Below are 10000 nucleotides of genomic sequence, written 5' to 3'. Positions count from 1 at the left end.
TGTTAGTAGTAGCTGTAGTTGTAGTTGTAGTTATAGTAGTAGTAGTAGTAGCAGTAGTAGTAGTAGTAACAGCAGGAGCAGCAGTAATAGAAACAGTATCAATAGTAGTAGTAATAGTAGTAATATTTACATTAGTAACGATAATAGTAGTTATAGTAGTAGTAGTAGTAACAGTATAGTAAGTGGTGATGGTAGTAGTAGTAGTAACAAAATAGTAAGTGGTGATGGTAGTAGTAGTAGTAGTAGTACCAGTATAGTAAGTGGTGATGGTAGTAGAAGTAGTAGTAGTAGTAGTAAGATTGTAATAGTAGTAGTAGTTGTTATTATTATACCAGTAGAGATGGCGCAAGAGGTGGTGGCAGCAACGTAGTAATAAAACCCGTAATGTTGAGTTTCCTCCAAGGCTCCTCCATCCTGTGTTAAATCGTGCTATTCATACTTTTTTCCAAGATTGCGGTAAACATATTGAAGTCGTTTGAGCAACAAAAGTGAAGCCTCGTTTGTGGAGAATGATAAGGCTTATCAGTAACGGCTGTGTTGCTAAGAGTCTCATATCTGGTTCTCTTTAATATTCTCGAACAATTATCTCGTTCTCTAAGCCTTATGCGGTAGTTAAATCTCTAGGGGACGGATGGATAATACTTGTTATCACATGAACTAAGAAATGCTGTCACATATATTTTGTACAAATTTGTGCATACAGTAACTAAGAAATGCTGTCACATATCTTTTGTTCAAATTTGTGCATACAGTAAGTTACAATATGTATTTTTGGTTCGTGACATTATACATACAGTATATACATATACAGTATATACATATATATTTTTGTGCTTGTTTCTTTGCGCTTACGTGTGTGAGTAAGCGTGCAACTAAGAAATATGATAATATGAACGATAATAACAATGTTAATGATAATGATAATAAAACCAATAATGACAACAGTATTTAGAATAGGATCCTAATAGGTTCGAAATATGGTACCTTCATACATGCTTGTACTTGTGTGATTCTTTAATATTTATGTTATCACTTCATCTTACATCAAAATGAAGCGACATCATTTCGCAGTCAGTTGAAGATGTATGAATGTATGTGTATTATATATTATATATATATATATATATATATATATATATATATATATATATATATATATATATATTAATATTTAAATATATATGCATATATATATACACACACACACACACACACACACACACACACACACACACACACACACACACACACACATATATATATATATATATATATATATATATATATATATATATATATATATATATATATATATATATATATATGATTTCGGGTGTAACGGACGGACGAACGAATCCCAAGCTGAATTATATACTAGCTGAAAGTGCCTGCCATTCTCTGGGTACAAATCTGCTTTCCTGAACAAGAACAATTGCGCGAAGAATAAAAGCTACATATAGTATACGAGTATTATTTGACACGCGCACACACACACACACACACACACACGCGCGCGCGCGCGCGCACGCACACACACACACACACACACACACACACACACACACACACACACACACACACACACACACACACACACACACACACACACACACATATAGATAGATAGATAGATAGATATAGATATATATACATGTATATATACATGTGTATGTATATATGTATGTATGTGTGTATAGATAGATAGATATTTCACATCATATTCTCAACTGCATCACTGTCGCTTAAGGGCTAATGTCGTCGTAAGTGATAAATTTGGGGCCAGACAGAGGTATAAGAGGGTAACTACCTTCCCTTGTCATCAGGGCTGTCAGTCCAGTAATAACTTTTTGCTTTTCCAGTACCCTATGACGTAGCGATGAAGTAGTAATGACGGATTCGGTTGGGCATGACGTCTGAGACGGTAGATGGCAAATACTAAAAATGACAGGATAATTGTTTTTATGATATAGGCAGATATATAGATTATATTTACTTTTCTTGCATTCAGTACATCATATATATATATATATATATATATATATATATATATATATATATATATATACATACATAAACAAAGTTGCTTTCGATTATGACCCACATAGTAATGACAACGAAAATATAACATAGAAGGCGAAACTTCCATTAGCTTATTTTGACGTCTATGGACAATAACGAAGCTAAAAAAGATATATACTGAAGGGGATTACAAAATGCACACAAAAATAACCCTTCAGAGAAAACAACAGTTGTGACGTCACAGTTCCAAGACTCGAACACTTAGCCAATCACAGGGCATCCAGTAATTCAGAGTCGGTTGTTGCGATAGCCCTGCTTGCCAGTTAGCCCAGCCATTCATGGTAGGCTTAATCATTAATTCCTGGACGCCGCCCCAACGCAGGATATAACTGCTCCCATTAACTGAGCATGTCCCCCAGACGCCTTTGCTGGTTACTCCCCAGTGGCGAGTCTTCCTTAACTGCTTTGCTTGTGTTGGTGTTCGTGCCTATGCACTGCTTTGCACGTCTGTAGTCGTCTCATCACTGTTGCCAACACTTCTTGAACCATGGAAACCATACCCGATAATCACTTTACTGATATTATTTAACCCCATTTTTTATAATTTTTCCACCAATGATTTTTTTTTTTTTTTTACTCTTGTTTTTTTCACATTAATAGGGAACAAAAACAATCCCTCACCAATGTAACGCTCATTTTTTTATAAACAAACATTTAAGATATGTTCTTCCTGAATCTACTGTAATGTAAACAATCATTTCAACTTTTCTACCCCACACTGTGACTTTCATCAAACTTAATCAACATTATGAATCTTCGGTAGTGCCGCCACCACTCGAGAATTTAGATTTAGAAAAAAAAAAGCTCAATTTTGACTCACCAAATTTTGATATGGTAGCTTGGTCATAAAAATATTTTAACCACCAACCAAAAATTAATAACTATTAAAAAAAAATAGAATGTTCCCTAGCAACAAAGCATCATGGCGTGTTGTTTTCAGCACTCTTCTCTCTGTGTTTGGGGGCGGAAGCCAAGACTCATCTGGATAATCATAATTCAATACACAGAGATTCCATAATAACATTAATCCACTTATCAAGATTTACAATATATAATATCAGGATAAAACATGACATGATACTAGCACTTAACTTACTTGTGTTTAGGGCGGAAGCCAAGACCCGTCTAACCAGGTGGTGAGGATATCTCTGCACTGTGCCTTCCCCACATAGAACTGTTAACAATTCAACAAACAAAGCATTCATACACAGTCATTGCAGTTTATTCAATTTGTTAAAACACTAAATAAACGTTTCAGTGGAAACCATACATTCTTACATGTCAAATAAATAATGATCTCGACATACACACACACACACACACACACACACACACACACACACACACACACATATATATATATATATATATATATATATATATATATATATATATATATATATATATATATTAATATGTGTGTGTGTGTGTGTGTGTGTGTGTGTGTGTGTGTATTGTGTGTATGTGTGTCCGTATACATATACATATACATATACATATATAGATACATATATATATATATATATATATATATATATATATGCATATATATATATTTATATATATATATATATATATATATATATATATATATATATATATATACATGTATATACATATACATATAGATAGATACATATATAAATAGATAGATAGATATATGCATATATATATGTGTGTGTGTGTGTGTGTGTATGTATACGTATATATATATATATATATATATATATATATATATATATATATATATATATATATATATATGACTATGTTTACATATTTATGTATGTATATGATATATATTTATATACATATACACACACACATATATATATAAATATATATTTTTTTTATGTATATATATATATGTAAATATATACTTAAGTGTATATATACATATATCACAAAAATACACATGAATGCATATGTACGTACTTATTTATACGTAAAAGTACACACAAATAACTTTTCTCATACTCAGTCTTCCACGGCTTATCCTTAACAGCACTGCATAAATCTCTGCATTCTGTCGGTTCACTACTAAGCGTTACCAACCCAAGTCTTCTTGAGAAGCCATGTTTTATGTGTTGCTGTTGCTTCATTCGGCGGAGGTAGCTCGTAAGATATGTAAGAGCGCCGGTCTCTTGCTTCATGGCGGAATTGCGGGCTTATTCTTGCTCTGCTATCTCTGCAACCTTGTGCAATTACATGGAAATGCTTGTTTTCCTGGTGCTTGCGGGAAAGCTTTGATATGATATGAGCTGCGCTTGGACAAGAAAATACTTCATTAACAAAATGCATTCGTATGCCGTGGGTAATGCTACTGCTTTATTACCTACGAGAGAGAGAGAGAGACATAAAGAATAATATACAAACTGTATAACTATGTATGCATATATACGTGTGCAAACACAGACACACACAAACAAACATGCACTCACAAATAGTCTCTATAATCATATTTGCTTTGATTTTTTTAGAAGAAAATATGTATCAGACATGATTTGCTGAGTTTTGAATGTTTCATTTTCTTTATAGAATAAATTTTTCAAAACTGATGGAGAAGGCACGACAATTTTAAATTACTCTTATTTTTGACCAGCAATCTCCATCAATATGTCTCAATCCAGATTACTTGGAGTCCCCTGAGAAGCGAACTTTACACACATTTTTCTGTTGCGATTTTCTCTGTCCCAAAATATTTCCCGGAGCAATAAATTTAACACATTGTCCCTTGACAAAATTCTTTCAGTCACTTTAAAGGATGAGATATTGACAAGAGCTTTTCATCAAAATTCGTTGAGTTCAAGTGTGCTGTTGGTCTGCATTTTGTATGTGTGTGTGTGTTCGTGTCTGTGCGTGTGCGTCTGTCTGTCTGTGTGTGTGTGTGTGTGTGTGTGTGTGTGTGTGTGTGTGTGTGTGTGTGTGTGTATTGGTATTCAAAATATCCAAACTTTTAAGATTACGACAAAGGTACGAACGTCCATTTGTATTTCATTGAGCAAGGAAACGTCGGTGTAACTGTACTTAAACGCGATTTTGAAAGCGGCGCGTGCGTACAAACGCAATAAAAACACCCATCTTTCGTTTCGAATCTCGAGAACCGAAGCCCCGAAGCTCCATCTTCCGCTGCGTCCGAACACCTGGATCACCTATTCGCACTCTATTCGGGGAATCTTTTTCCTTTTTTTTTTTTTTTTTCCTTTCTTTAAGTGGGGGGAAGTGGAGGTTGGGCGGGTAGGAGACGCGAGGAAAACCCCTTTCAATTGGATTCCGGTTTCCTTTGATATGGATTTTTACGAGGCAGTCTGACAGAGCCAGAATGATCCGATTGAGACCTGACTTAAGGAGGCGCGGTCAGTCGAAGGGATGCGTTGTGATGGCCATCTTGTTCCCAATTGAACGGTAGATATGAGAGAGAGAGAGAGAGATGGCGAGAGAGTCAAACCTAGAGGGGGAGAGGGAGAGTCAAACAGAGAGAGAGTGGGACAAAGAGAGGGCGAGAGAGAGAGAGTCAGACCTGGAAGGAGAGAGACAGACAGAGAGACAGAGATCAGAAAGAGATTGACAGCAAATAAGAGAGAGAAAGAAAGAAGGAGGGTAGGAGAGAGAAAGAGAAACGGACAGAGAGAGTATGGAAGTCCTGTCAGCTATTAATGTCTTATTTCTATAGCTTTATATGCTATTGTTATTGTGTCCAGCCAGTAGTATCCATATGTTTATACTAATATTTAGTTTACCCTGATATTTATACATCTGTCATAAAAATTACCAGAAGAGAGAGAGAGAGAGAGAGAGAGAGAGAGAGAGAGGCCTAGAGAAGTATCGTCATGTTCCTCAAAATAAAACAGAATCGAAATAGTACGGCATAGCAACTCGAGGAAATGACCCAAGTTCTCTCCCGGAGTTCACCCCGAGTGAAATATGACCTCCTGATGACCCCTTGGAGGAAAGGAGTGCCATGTACAAGCCATTCCGCAAAACCAGAAGAAGAAAAAAAACTCGCATTAACATATAGTTCATGAGAGAAAGTCGACACTGACTGACTGGGGATTAGAACTTTTAAGTCACCGCGGACTACTTCAGTAACTCCTCGAAAGTCGATATGTAGGAGTTCACCGAAGTTTGTGATTAGGGAACTGGAAGCTCATTTCGTGTGAGACAGAATTCCATCGGCAGTCATCCCTGACAGTGGATTTCAATTCATAAAGTTGCGGGATTTTGCATGTAATACCAACTTCAAGAGGTGTTGTGTGGCCTCTTGTCATATCCAGTCAAATTGTTCGAAGGAATGATGTGTTGTAATGAAACGAAGGGTTGAAGAGGTCCCTGCTTGGCGTCACGGGGTAAGGAACGCCAAAGTAAATTGAGTCAGACATCAGGAAAAGCTCAACATAATGCCTTCATCTCGAAAAAAATATATTACAAGGAGTGTGTGTGTGTAAGTAGTACATAAGTGTTCGTGTATTTCGTATAATATTTGAAACTAAATCAAAATTCATTCCTGATTTGTTTTAACACGAGGAAATTAATCATTTTCGCTGATAAGGAATGTTAAGAAAATATTTTAGTTCCATACTGCCTTTAGGTCATAGTGCTCTCTACTATCTACAAACTTAATAATTGTCAGCAGGAGTATGTTTATGGTATAAAAATGATTCTCAGCCATTTCGTACACGGTAAACCTTACAAAAAGAAATTGAAAGACTCTGACCCCTATTCCAGGGAAGCATACGGGTCCCTATTCAACAAGATGGATCTGAGAGTCAAGAAAGAGGCGGTACAAAGATAACCCTTTGTTAACTCTCTGGAAACTACACAAGAAATGGATTATTCTTGGTAAACGAATTAGAGCCGGAAGCAAGTCGAAGTGAAATGCAACTTTGCAATACGCCAGGGGAGAAGCGGATAGAAAGACGATACGTTTAATGAGGTTTGCAACGAGCTAATGAATCGAATAGCTTTTGAGGGAAATGATAAGTGCTTTTAGCTGCACTGTTATCAAAGAGAATTGCAATACTGATTACATGAATTAGTCTTTTCGCGTCCAGTGAATACTGCTACTATAGTCATTACTGTGAGATACATACATACATGTGTGTGTGTGTGTGTGTGTGTGTGTGTGTGTGTGTGTGTGTGTGTGTGTGTGTTTGTGTGTGTGTGTGTGTGTGTGTGTGTGTGTGTGTGTGTGTGTGTGTGTGTGTGTGTGTGTGTGTGTGTGTCTGTGTCTGTGTCTGTGTGTTTCTACATACATACATATATATACAGACGTCAACTTTAGAAAACCCGATATAAGAGATCTGAAACCAATGCACCTCTAAAGGAAACACTCGAAAAAATAACATAGTGTTGATTACGACGACCAGGAGTGACTCGAGGTACGCCAGACGGAGAGTGAAGCAGCATACTTCTCCTTTGTAATTACACGCACCTGCATTCATAATTCGTCAGCTGTGAAATCGGACTGTAATTAAGCTTTCACAGAGAAGCCCCGTATCAAATCTTGTGTTTGCTTTGGATGTACAGAAAGCTAGTGTTTTTTTTTTTTTTTTTTTTTTTTTTTTTTAGAACTAAACGTTAATCAGTGCATATTCTTAATAGTTCCAATCTGATCATTTGATCATTATGGCAACTGCTTTTAGTCAATGAGTGTTGTTAGGTCTTCTGCTCTTAGGGTGATTACCTTAGTTTAAGGCAATCTGGTTATCTTTAAGGTAATTTTTGTTACACTTTTTTTTTTCTGATTCTGAGTTAATTTGATTGTTATAGCAAAATGGGGTAGAGTGAAACCTGAGGAAAATTTTCAGTTAAACAATATCTGTTGCATGATTACTGAATCATTCTCATTTCAGTATATATATACGGAGCACTAGAAGCATTCCAAGTAGGATGAAAAAAAAAACTATGAGATTGGATGAGGTCAACTTAATGTCTGAAAAAGGGAAAATAAAATAACGAAGGGAAGCACGTGAAAACACACGAGTATGTCGAAGGCCTTTTCGCTGTACTGGTTCTTCAGGGCATATGTTGTTTTATTTAGAATTGAATATGAATTCTGCACATCGGAAAAGGGTAAAGTAAATATTTAAATCCTATAATCTTTAATCCAGTCATGATTTAAAGTTATACGTATTTTCGTGTAACAACAAAAGTTAGAGGAGGGAGATCATCAGACAAAGACATTAGACTCATCTATTTTGCCAAGAAATCCAGTAATTGATGTTTGAATATGGCAGAAAAATACACCTATTTTATTTCACATTTTTATTGACAACGTTGATCAGTCCCTCTTCGAGTCAAGTGCGTATCTTATGAATGTATTTTTCATGGCATATTCTGCAAAACAGCTAAGAGAGTGGTGTTGTTGATATGGAGTCATCAGTATATATATATATATATATATATATATATATATATATATATATATATATATATATATATATATATATATATATATCACATTTAATTTGAAAAACGTGACGTGAAAAAAAATGTTATATTTATATACTCTTCTTAATTTTGTTATATCTTTAGAAGAAATATGAACGAAATCCCCTTGAAATGTGAAATACTTTGTCACTTCTAACACAGAATAGAAATGTATTTACCTCCATTTTTGTGTGAGCTTCAAACAATTTTTATCATGTCCGTGGCCGCAGATATGAAGACTTACATAATTCCTACTTATTTTAGTCGGTTATTTTCAGTGATTTTAATGTATGTTCTTGCATTGCAGGATGTGCATGGAGGTTTTCAGTGAGTCGTTGGGGGAAAAAGGAACTTAATTGCACAACTTCAGCCATTTCTTTGCTGAAATTTACAGCTCCACTGCTATTCTCAGCTGTTCACGACTGTTATTTATCTTTCAGCGTGAAAAAAAATGTGCCTCATTCTCCAAAGCTTGTACTATGGCTTAGTCCTAACTATCATGTTGTTACAGTAAATTCTTCTCACTATTGCACGCTAAATGAGTAAGATGTCATATCATATAAATAGGTAGATATGTGGTACATATACAAATATATATGAAACGCCTATACATACACGCACGCACACAAATATATAATGCATATATGTATATGTATATATGTACATATATATTCATGTATGTATGTATATGTGTGGGTGTACCTACCGACTTGCAAATTTTAGTATTGCATGCATCAAATCGTTAGTAATTCTATATGAGGATGTTGCAATGAATATAATGCATCTTCGAAATCAACATTGGAACAGTATTATAAAGGTAATGGAGCATACGAATCATGCATTACCATGTGCTTTTCTTATGTGTTATGTGAATCATGTATAGTTTGATACAACAAACGTCTATAATCTAATATCAGTCAAGAGAGAACGAGTGTACATTAAACATTTGATACTAGTGTTAAACGTGCGAATTCATGGAACATATCTTAGTTACGACATTGCTTTTATCATTAAACCGTTTTATCTTATTTTGCCACTTCAATAAAAATCAATAAGTTGATTTACATATATATAAGTCTACCCTTTAGTTTGATAGTATAGTTTTACGTTTTCTTTTTTGAATTATCGATTGAACACGTAATTTAGGGGTAACTCTTGTATTTACAATGTCTGCACAATATCTCGTAAAAAAGAGGAAATCTTACACCAAAATGATGTGTTAACGGTAATTTTTCACAATATCTTTGATATCTATGGATTCCTCTCACTCTAGTACACATATATGTAAGAATTATGCCACGGAATACCCCACAAATGCCCACATTCTTGGACCCGATAACAGGCAAGGGCATGAAAGGTAAACTAACAATGGTATAATAACATAGTGAAGATTATACCTCATTATACTGCTGAAGGATGGGAGGGGGGTCGCATGAGGTCCAGACCCCTGCATTATACATTGTAGTGACTTATTCATTGTACATTATTACTG

Source organism: Penaeus vannamei, chromosome 42, assembly GCF_042767895.1.
Source record: "Penaeus vannamei isolate JL-2024 chromosome 42, ASM4276789v1, whole genome shotgun sequence".
Classification (NCBI taxonomy): domain Eukaryota; kingdom Metazoa; phylum Arthropoda; class Malacostraca; order Decapoda; family Penaeidae; genus Penaeus; species Penaeus vannamei.
Note: the sequence above shows the minus strand (reverse complement) of the source record.